At 37.7% G+C, this 11,554-nt stretch overlaps 1 pseudogene; it reads right to left on the bottom strand.

The window, feature by feature from the left end:
• Nucleotides 1-1,579: 1,579 nt before the first annotated feature.
• Nucleotides 1,580-2,083, bottom strand: LOC118851099 (annotated as a pseudogene).
• Nucleotides 2,084-11,554: the final 9,471 nt, after the last annotated feature.

The following is an 11,554-nucleotide window of genomic DNA, read 5'->3' as shown; positions in this document are numbered from 1 at the left end:
GCCTGTGTTCTGGACTGTAAGCAACCACAAGCACTCTCTTCTGTCCTAGAACTATGAGGAGGGTCCCTGCTTCACTATGGCCACAAGCTCTGCTATATTAGTCCTCCTCCTCACCCTAGGACTGCCACTCAGGACTGCTTCCCAGTTCCAAGTATGGGCAAGGCAAGAGTCCTACCTCAGTGCTACCAAAGAGACCCCTGGAATCAACTTATGACCAGTTCTTGGTCCCCCTTACCATCTGTGGGCTGGGAGGTTTGCAAGCAGCTGTTACTGCTGCTGTTTTGGGGGCTCTCGAGGTCGAGTCCTGGTTTGCTGGGGCCAGGGCTATGCAGGCATGGCTTGTGCTGGACTCTGTTCTACTCTCACCCAAGTGTGACAGACCTTTCCTGCTGACCTTCTAAGTTGTCTTAGCTTGTAAAATTGTTTCACTCCATCTTTTGTGGGTTGTGCTGCTCTGGAATTTGTTTATAGTCATTTTTTGAAAAGGAGTTTGGAGGGGTTTGGGGAAGCACTCAGGCAAGTCCCTGCTTTCATTCCACCATCTTGGCTCCCCCTCCTAAAATGACATTTTGAAAGTGCACATGCACAATACACTTTCAAGACTAAAGAATTGCTCAGAGAAAATTTTATTCTTAGATGATAGGTGCTAGAAGTACATGCAGTTATTTGTCCTTTGTTCTCCAAGAAGACCAATGACATCATGAAGATGATGTCTTGACTTGCATGTCAATTGGTACCTGTTTCATTATTCCACTTTTTGCTATTGGAGAGAAGGTTGTTACATGATCAATTACTTACCTAGTTGATAGAGGGCCAGTAGATAGCCATATGGTTTATTAAAAACCATTTGGCAGTTGAGAAACATAAACCAGAAAAAACAGTTTTCAAAGAGCAAAATATTGGATTGCTGCAGCTTGAGTCAAGCTACTATCTCACTCCCCTCCTCCACCTCCATCATCACCCCCCAATTTCCTCTGGGGAGAGACGAAATCAGGGGTATGCTAGAGTCAGTTTATACTTGCTCCTGAGACCCCACTGTGAAATTTTCTATATGAGAATTTATGTCTTGGAAATAGGCAAAAGCTCCAACTAGGGGCCTGATTTATTATTTGGTTGATCTAGACTTTAAGTGATGGTGATAATGAAAATTAAACTTAAAAGTGTGTTGTAGGCACGTCCCCCTCCCACCCACTCCCCCACAAAGAAACATTTCTTAAGCACTTACCAGTATCTTCTGAATGAAATGGAAATCAAAGGACTGGACAATTGTTTTTTTGACTCTAAGATTTTAAACGCATGTACTCTAAGGAAACAACAGAGTAGAAATTTTGCTTCCTTCTCTCAGCAGCTGAGATTTCAGCAGCTACCAATCTTATCACTGCACACCTGTTTGTTCAATACTGGTCAATGTCCTCCATCACTGTCCTCCAGTCTGTTCTGCTTCTAGGGCCACAGATGGCTTCACACAGGAAAAAAAAAAACAGGCAGGTCCACTCCCAGTTCTTCATGGTACACTCAGATCCTCAGCATCAAATTTTACTCACCCCAACAAACCCAGAAAACCACCTTCCAACCTCCTTCAGAGGGTGACTCCACAATAATTGTCATTCAGATCAGCTATATTGTTGCTGGAGACATGAAGCCAGCCATCCTCTGGGAAGTAGTAGACGTTGACTACATCTACTGAGAAGGCATCCCCATAGGTGGCCTGGTAAACAGCTCTCCAGGCCTCATCATAGGCGTCTTCCACTTTTAGGTTAAATGAAAAGGTAGAACCAGAACCCACAAAAAAATTGATCACCCCAGAGATATGGTTTCCCTCACTCTCCACATACTTCAGGCCAGGCCATAGTTTATCCCAGCCACATATCATGGTACCTTTGGACAGGCTCATGACCTTGTATTGATAGACCAAGGACCATGTTGGCAAGAAACTTTGAGGCAGTAGCTAGGAGTTGGAGTCTTTGTTTCAAAACTCAGACATGTGGCATTGTTAGACCAGCAGACCATCCCCAAAGCTGCAATCGGCTACTCCTCTGGCCATGGTTCCTAGCAAAAAGGGTTCACACAGTGATCCAAGTTTTCATCCTGCTTTCTGGTTCAGGGCTGTGGCCTCAACACTTTTTGAAAAACCCAAAGATGGAGTTTGGGAGTCTGTCTCTCATATCCTATGTGTTAGAGTCGGGAAAAGCTAAATCTTCCTGCCTTGTAGGCCAGATCTGACTGACACTCTCACTCTCTCTCATATGTATGTACATACATATACATGTGTGCTTGTATATATATGTATATACACATATATACACACATGTATATATATATACACATATATATATATATATATATGTGTACACATACACCCGCTCACATGTATATTCACAAATTGTAAAGGTCTATCAGTAAACATCTGTACTTTGTATTTTTTAACTATAGGGTCAAGATTTGTATTATTAAATCATAATGAAATCTTAATTCTATCAGAATAAAAAACAAGCTTAAGCATCTATACACATAGCTCTATGAAAGGGGGCATCACAATATTTTTCTTTGTAAAAAAAATAGAAATCACTATGTTAAATTTATAATTCATTGTATTAGAGAGTATTCTGAGTAAGGGGATTTTTTCCATCTATTCATCTAAACTTTTGCTGGGAAGCTATCACAAAGTGAGGATATGGTATGTCTTCAGAGTTAGGAAGTTTCTGGGGTTTTGAATTTTGTCTTCTAGGGTGGAAGGGATCTCCAAGAAGGTCCTGATGATCTAGGTCTCTCTATAGGTAGAAGGAGGGAGGGCAATAAGGAGTAGGGAAAGAAAACTGATAAGGTTCTTTGGAGACAGTAGTAACTGAAAAGAACTGATTCCTAAGTAATCTGGCTAGAAATAGGTCTACAAATTTAGTTCTGGGTTCTTCTGACTCCACAACTCCATGTAATGGCAAGTGAGAACTGCTTAGCAGCATCTCAGATTATTTGGACAATGTTCCATTTATTTTCAAGCATAGCCCCAGTATTTTTCAATCTCAAAAACATTTTTATAATTATTAACATACATGGAAAAGGGAAGAAGGCAGAAAAAGAGTACTGGACTTTTTCAACCTTCCATTAACTCAGTGTATGAAACTGGACAAAGCCTTAAATTCTCTGAAACTCAGTTTTCTCATCTCTGTTAGAAGGTGGAATGAGATGCTTGGATGATTGATTCCTACGTTCCTTTGTAGGGCTGTGATTCTATACCAATACTCTTTTTTTTAATCTTTTTTTTTTGGAGGGGGGAAGGCAGGGCGATTGGGGTTAAGTGACTTGCCCAAGGTGACACAACTAGTAAGTGTTCAAGTGTCTGAAGCTGGATTTGAACTCAGGTCCCTCCTGACTCCAGGGCTGGTGCTCTACTCACTGCGCCACCTAGCTACCCCTATACTAATACTCTTAAGTTAAAGACATGTTCAACTTTATGAAATGAATGTTTTATAATGATTCAGATATTAGCAATTGATTTAACTTATTTTATTACACCTAAAGATTAACATTATGAATACATTTCAATTTCAGAAATTAATTTTTGATGTAACAATGTCAAGAATATTTCTAATTTTGAAATGAGAAAAATGTGTACCAGATTTTCAAAATAGAGAAGAGGAAGAAGGGAAGATGGGAGATTGGAAATGACAGTGCTTTAGATGAAGATGGATCAGAAGGGAAGAGTAGAATACCATCATATAAAGTATTTCTTGATAGGACACTCCACAAAAGAGAAGGCTGGAAATGGGAAAATCTTACCAGGCATTTAAAAAGCACTCCTGTTTTTTCTACGAACAACTCAACTAAAATCAGGTTCTTCTTCCAGTAGTAAAATGGCCACAGCATAATATTTATACAGAGAGTTGGAAGTGGTTATAATGAAATTTTAGCATAATTTAGAAAAGATATCCTTCTGTCTTTGAAAAACCAGCGTTCATATTGACACTGCAACAATCTGGGGTGATGAACTCAAAGACTGAGAATGCATCTATAAATAAAGTCAGGAAGTTGAGGCCTTAAAAGAGGTAAGCATCTAATCTTTATGTTGGAAGACTATGATAAAACTCAGAGGCTGAACTGATTGCTGCCTTTTCAAATGAATGTCTGAAGGAAAAGAAATTGTAAAGAAAGGAACTTTCACCAAAAAAAAAATTAATTCATATAAATCTTGCAAATGAAGGGAAAAGTCTCAACAACAAACATATAGAGGGTGAGGAGTTTATCAAAGAAGCCCGGTTTATAAACTAAGGACATTTCAGTCAAGTTCTTGGACAGCAGTACAAAAGACAAAATTCCCCCTGCCCCCAAATGTAGGGAACAGGGGAGCTTACCGGAATAAGCATTTCACTGTATGTTAAAGTGTAAAAACGGAGATAACTAGGAAAAAGACTCATGATAAAAGAGGCATTATAAGACTTAGTGGCTATAACAGTTAAAGACCACTGAGGATTTCCTTTAGGTATCAACTATGCCTTCTAAAAATAAATAACAGCAACAACAAAAACAAAAACAGTTATCTGTGAAGGATAAGAGACAGGGATGAAAAACAATGGAAAAAGTGAGATCTCTCAGTGCCCCAGAAATGGCAGTTGTAGCTGGACAGAGGAAGATCAATGTAGAAGAAGAAATATGGCCAGTCAAAAACAAAATTAGTAATGAGACTGGTCTCCAGGTCCATGTTTTCATTTATATAACACTTTAAAAATTCAACAAACGTGTATAAAGCATGCAAGATAAGAAGGGTTGGATGGAGTTGCAAGGTTATAATCTGCCCAAGTGGAGGAGCTGCCCAAATCAATAATTTCACAAATTTATTTAAGTATTCTGCTATGTATAGAACATTATTTCAGGAACTAGGAGAGATTCAAAGTTGAGATAATGTATCCCTGATCTCATGGAATTTATAGTCTAGAAGGGGGTATTATTGATACTTCTGGCACATAAACATAAATCAAAAACAGCCTAGTCAAATAATTTAATTCAAGAATTCCATATTTCCCTAACATTTTGGAGTTTGCTCAAATGTTTCTACGGTGACTTTGTTGGACGCCAGGGGTTTACTTACAAAATTTAGATAGTAGAAAGTAGTAGATAAGTTTAAAAATTGCAAATTTATTCTTAACTTATAGATTAAGTTTAGTGAGCCAACTTCTGATATTTAGATTCCAAAAATGAAACTTAATCTAAAGACATGCCAAAGGTTTCATTACAAGACTGACCAATAGCATTAATATATTAAATTGAAATTGCAATCATTTAGGGGGGCAGAGAAGGAGGAAGATTGATGTTAGTAAGGTGAATTTTAGTGTAAGCAAGATAGATTTTAGTGTGTGTAAAGTGGATTTTTGTTATTATTTCTTAGAGTTCAGTTTCCCAGGATCTATGGCCATAACAGCCTCAGGTTCCCAGGATCCATGGCCATAATAATCTCTGTTTCCCAGGTATTAGATGTGAATTCCCAGGCCCACGGTTCAAAACATCTCCACCACGTTTGTGCAGCATTATATAAGGATAAATAATATAAACATGTTTGCTGAAATTGTAAACATCCACTGCAACTGTGCAGTGAGATATAGGGATGAGGTGACGTAATCTTGTGAGGCTATTGCTGGCAATATGCCTTCTTTGTCTGATGTCCTATAAAAACAGGTGGTCAGTGGTCATTGAGTCAGGGAACCTTTATGGTTGAATGCACAAGCTGGAATGCTATGTGCTTTTATCAGCGTTCCCATCAAGGCTTGGGAGGGGGAGTATCTGTGTTTGCCTCAACCGGCCCCCATTGAGGCTTGAGCAGATTTAAGGGATGCATAAGTAGTGCCCGTCTTGATTGGCCCCATCCAGACGTAGGGGTAGTTGCCCCCCTTCTCACAGCCCCTGGGAGAAGGGTGATTAAGGAATACTGTAGGAGTTTGTAGTGCTTCCAATATTGTGTTAGAGAAAACTACACTAGAAGAAAGCTTATTATTAATACCTTTGAAGCTGTCTTTCCTGTCTGCCCAGATCAAGGGTGAACCTATTAGAAGTTGGAGTCCAAACCTCCAGTGCTCCCTGTGTATTATTTGTCTAACAATTGAATACGTAAAGAACTACTAAAAAGAAATGTCAGGTATGGTCGTTTTATACAAAACACACATAAGTTGGTAAACATTAAAGTACTATTTCAAAGACCTCTCATAAGTTAGTTATTGCCCTAATAATTCCTTTTTTAAAAAAAAAAATCCCCATTTAGTAATGTAGTTAATATTTTACTTGGACTTTGACCCTTGACATAATATACCCAAATACAACTTTGCGGGAAGGGTCTCTTAAAGAATCTCTGGGTAATAGCCCTAACCAGGTAAATCCTGGCAACATCAATATTGCCTTGAATCACAAACACACACACACACACACACACACACACACACACACACACACACACACAGTCTGAAGCTCATTCCTCTACCAGGAAAACCCCAGGAATGAAAATAAAAGGTAAGTTTTGCTCTCTATAAAAGGCCTTCTCCTATGAACACTCGGGTCAACAAAATGTTGACTATAGATCAGGTGTTTTAAAACAACAAAAATACAAAGAGGACTCACACCTGTGCCCATAAGTAGATGAGAAAACAATCCCTACTTTATTGAAAGGGAAATAAATTGTGGCAGTCTAAAAGCCTACCTACCCGCCTAGACTTATGCAGTCTTAGTGAAAGGAGACTGTAAAAGTTTGACCACTGGTGACTGTGCAGAGAAGTTACAAATCTCTATTTGCTACTGGGAGTTTCATCAACAGGAGTTTCCTATACAAATGAAATCACAGGTTTGGACTAACACAAATTCATATAGGGAATCTCAAAAGTCTAAGTGCTATTTTAAGTTATTAAAGATTAAAGCTTAAAATGACACTATGAGTTTCAGGATACCTTATTTTCTTGTCCATTTCAACTCATCAAGAACATTTACCAAGGTGTGGGTAAGATTGTTATCTTCAGTGATGGAGAATGGATACATATAGGAGAAATCATTGATTTTTAGAAATACTGAAGCAAATTCTTACAAGCTCAGGCTGTTCATGAAAGCACCAAGATCTTTTATGTACAAAAAATACTATTTTCTTTTACAATATTCTATTTCTAATGATGCCATATACCAAAACCTAAATATGAATGGAGTTTCTTATTATTTTTCCAATATCAGAAGATACAGAAAGTCTGACATTAGAATTATATATACTATTACATATCTGAATCATGAATGGGAAGCAGTTTAAACCTGCCTTCTGACAATACTATCTATATTACTATATACTATACTACCTATATACTTACTAGGTAAGTAATTCTTCCTTTGCCTTAGTTTCCTCATCTTCAAGGAATTGCATTCAGTGCTATCTAAGCTCCTTTCTAGCTCTAAATCTATGATCCTATGAGCTATAATTCTAGAGAGAAATTTTTAATTAAATCTATTTCTCAACACATTTGAAGAAAAAAGACTTCTTTAACTTCATGGGAACAGACTTGGGTTCCAGGTTTCAGCATTTGATTTTAATAACGACACAGTGTGCTTTAGTAAATTTTGTAATACCTTTTAAATTCATATTTCAAAGAACCATTCAGAAACTGACTCAGCAAAGGTTGAAAGAGTTTCTGCTCTGTCACAGTTGAATTCCAGAACCTAGATACATTCAAACTTTAAGTCAAATGTACTTCGAACCTCATACCCTACCTCGTACAGTTGAATTGAATTCAAAAAATAGTGGCATGGAGCAAGGCATTATTTTATATATTATAAGGTACACATCAATATTGATAAGACACAGTCCCTGCTCTCAAGGGACTTCAAATCTATTAAGACGGATAATTCCAATAATTCATTTGTATAGTGTTTTAAGGTTTGCCAATTGTGTTTCTTACTACCATCCTATGACATAGACAGTACAAGTTTTATTATTCTTATTTTACAAATGAAAAACCTGAAGCTCATACTCACACAGCTAGCAAGCATCCAAAGTGGAATTTGAACTCACATCTCCTGAATCTAAGACCAACACCTTTTTTTTACTATACATGCTAAAATTTACTGAGGTTGTAACAAAATTGCTTTATTTGTATATCCTTATGCAGTTATTTTTTTTTCCTTTCTACAATCTGATGTAATTCTTTTACCATAGAGATACCCCAATATAGTGGGAAAAGTGTGAAATCTGGAGTTAGAGCACCTTGGTTCAAATTCTCTACTACCTAAGGACCTACTTGGTTCATCCTACTTGGCTCTACCACCTAAACTTTATGACCTTTTGTAACCTCAGTCTGGTCATGTAGAAAATGAGGAGGTTAGACTTCATGATCTCTAAGAGTTTTTCTAACTCTAAACTTAGGATCTTATGAATTTCTCAAGACGTGTAGGGCCTGGGTACACTTAAAGGGATTTTCTGCCTCTTCTGTCTCAGCTCACACCAAGGAACTCTAAGAGAGTGTTTTACCTGTGCCTACCAATGTATCAAGTACTTATTTGGAAGTGTGGAGTTCACAACATTGAGGGAGGAGAATGTTATTGAAAGGCCCAAGAAAACAAAGCAGAATTCTTTAAGGGGTCTTAGAAAGAAAATCCACCATTCAACAAATAATTCTCTTGAGAAGGTAAATTTACAGTCTTACCTTCAGATTAGGCCTCCTTTGCACCTCCTAAAAGGTGATGCTTCCAGAAGGTGTTATGATTATGGTTCCACGGGTGGCATGAGGTGTCACTCTTAAGCATAGTCAAGCTTTCTGACTAAGCAACTCTTCCTCCAAGCTTGGGCAATAACAGCAGGGCCTTTAGAATTGCCTATCTTACGGGAGTTGTAGCCTTAACCATAAAACATCAGACTGAAGATCTGAAGCTATTTCTCTGCCAACCCTAGCCTCACAAAAGTCTCTTCAGGGAACATTGTCCCTCACCAAGAGGGTTCCAGACACTAACACCAGATTAAGATATGGTAAACCCTTTTATCTCCAAACCTGGGAGAGGTACTCCCTACTTAAGGGAGTGGTCTTTATCTGTTTAGAGGCTATCCAAGCCTCCCTATTTATACCTTTTGAATCTCAAGGCATACAGAAGATACAAGTGTATTTAATTAGTCAAATTACCCAAGGCCATGGATTCTTAGGCTTTTTGTGTAGTGGAACCCTCCTGCAGTCTGGGAAGCCTATGGACCTCCTCTCAGAATAATGTTTCAAAATGTAAAAAATAAAATACGAAGGATTACATGGAAGCTAATAGTATTGAAATATACTTGTCAAAAAAACATTTTTTTTAATAATAGCAAGTTAATGGACTCTAGATATAGAAATTGCCAGGTAAAGCTTCAGGTCCTTCAACTTGCATATTCCTGGGGAATACATAAGTTGGGGGCAAGAAGGGAGGAAGAAGTAAGTCCCACCAACCAGCTTCTTTTATCATTTAGGTTGTCTTTGTGTCTTAGGTTGATCAAATCCATATCCTGACTCTTTTACTTTTCATATACTCAAATTAACAAAGCAATTCAGCTGAGGTCTTAAATGGGTTTCTTTGAAAATCTTAAGTGGCAGGGGATCCACAGTTCCTCTCTCAACAAACTCCAATCCTTCTGTCATTAACTAGGTGTTTGACATCAGATAAGTCACTTATCTTCCTGGGCCTTAGTTTTCTTATATGTAAAATAAAGGGCTTGGACTTCATGGCCTCTAAGTTCCCTCTTAACTGTGAATCTGTAAAACTGTGTGAGCATTCCTGGGAGGTAGGCAGGATTGTCTGGAGGCCTGAATGGTGGCAGTCTGTGGGTTGGCTAGGATGACAGATTCATAGGATTGTGAAATCATAGATTTAGAAACAGAAGCATTTTGCTGTTGAGGTCACCTTTCCTAAGGTGACATAGAGAACAACATTAATGTGTTGGCTGACACTTTGGGGGTGGGATGGGTAGAGAATGCTTCCTTTTTCTAGGATGTTGATGGCTGGAACAAAGCTCTGGTGACTCTCATCTAGTTATGGCTGTGGCTCTGAAGAAAAACCTCTTAATTATCAACATTTTGAGAGAGACACACAATGTACAGAAAATACCTTTTTGCATGATGCAATTTAATGTTTAAAAAGAAAAAAAAAGAATGCTTCAATTGGTTTGTGAGGTGCCCTAACAATTACTTCACAGAATTTCAGAGTTGAAAGGGACTTTAAAGATAAGCCAATCCAACCTTATTATTTTATATATGTGGAAATAGTCCCTTGGAACTTAAATTGACCTCCTTGAGACTATAGACCTTAGTGGGAAAGATGTGCCTTGAATTTAGATTCCCTAGTTTCACTCTTCTTTCCACTACATAATGTTGCCTTTTACTAAAGACCATTGACTTTCACTTTTGGGGGGAATTGATGAATACGTGAAGGATGATGAGGATAGTGGTGGTATAGGAAGTCCCTCCTTCAATCATTTGGTAGACCATCTAAGAGAGTTAACTGAGACTCAGGTTAAATGGCCTGCCTGTAATCCCACAGCTAGTGTGAGGGGCAGGATTTGAACTTGGATATTTCTGTCCCCAAATACAGCACTATATCCACCACCTTCTTTTACGACAAGAAGGACAAATTAGCTTTGCTTGTTTGACTTAAATCTAGTATTCTCCAGAAGGGGTAGGGAACCAAGATGGAACAGGACCAAGAAATCCAGAACAATTTGTCTGAAGAGGAACTTGCCCATCATTCTAATTTGTTAATAATCATATATTTTATAATGCTTTTCCCATAAAAGTCATTACTGAAAACACCTTGTTCCTTCCATTTTTCTAAAAATGTTTTTCTTTTCTTTTCAAAATCATTTGATGTTTGTATCATCATTATTTTTCCTTTACCCAACATTGATGAATGGTGTGCTAAGAAAGGGCAAAATTGAAGACACTGGAGAGTAACAATATGGCTAAATGGAAAAAGCAAGAGAAAAAATTTGTTTTAGATTAGCTATTGTAAGGGTCCAACAGAAAGGAGGTTTTTGCATTGGATGAAAATGGGGTAAATGTATTAGTGTATCTCAAAAAGCCATTACCAAAGCGGGGGAGGGAAAGTTTTACAAGTAGACAGCTTTTGCTATATACCGTATTCAGAATAATTTTTGGAATTATTTGAGTTAACTTTGAATATTTTTAGCTGATCTACACCTTTGGATGGATTTCTAGAATAGATGACTGTGAAAAGTCTCATCAGCTGAAATGACCTACCATTAAGGCTACTGATAATTATATGCTGACACATTCCTACTTCTGAATTTAATTAGATTCCTGTTTATGAATGTGTCCTTGATAAACTAAAAGTTTCGTGAGGTACTATTACAATGTGCTTCTGCATTTAAACAGGAGATTTTCAAGTAATGTCAAGGAGCAACTGCTATGAGGTACTTGAAAATGCAAGACTGATAACAATGAATACAAATCAGGATTATATTACAGTATTTGCACAAATTTCATAAAAACTGCAGAAAATGAAGACTCCCTTAAAATAGTTCCATCATCCATGGTTTCTCTTTGCATCTTTTATATCCTATTCA

Source organism: Trichosurus vulpecula, chromosome 5 (assembly GCF_011100635.1).
Source record: "Trichosurus vulpecula isolate mTriVul1 chromosome 5, mTriVul1.pri, whole genome shotgun sequence".
NCBI lineage: Eukaryota > Metazoa > Chordata > Mammalia > Diprotodontia > Phalangeridae > Trichosurus > Trichosurus vulpecula.
The sequence above is the reverse complement of the archived record's forward strand: the minus strand, read 5'-3'. Positions and strand labels throughout refer to the sequence as shown.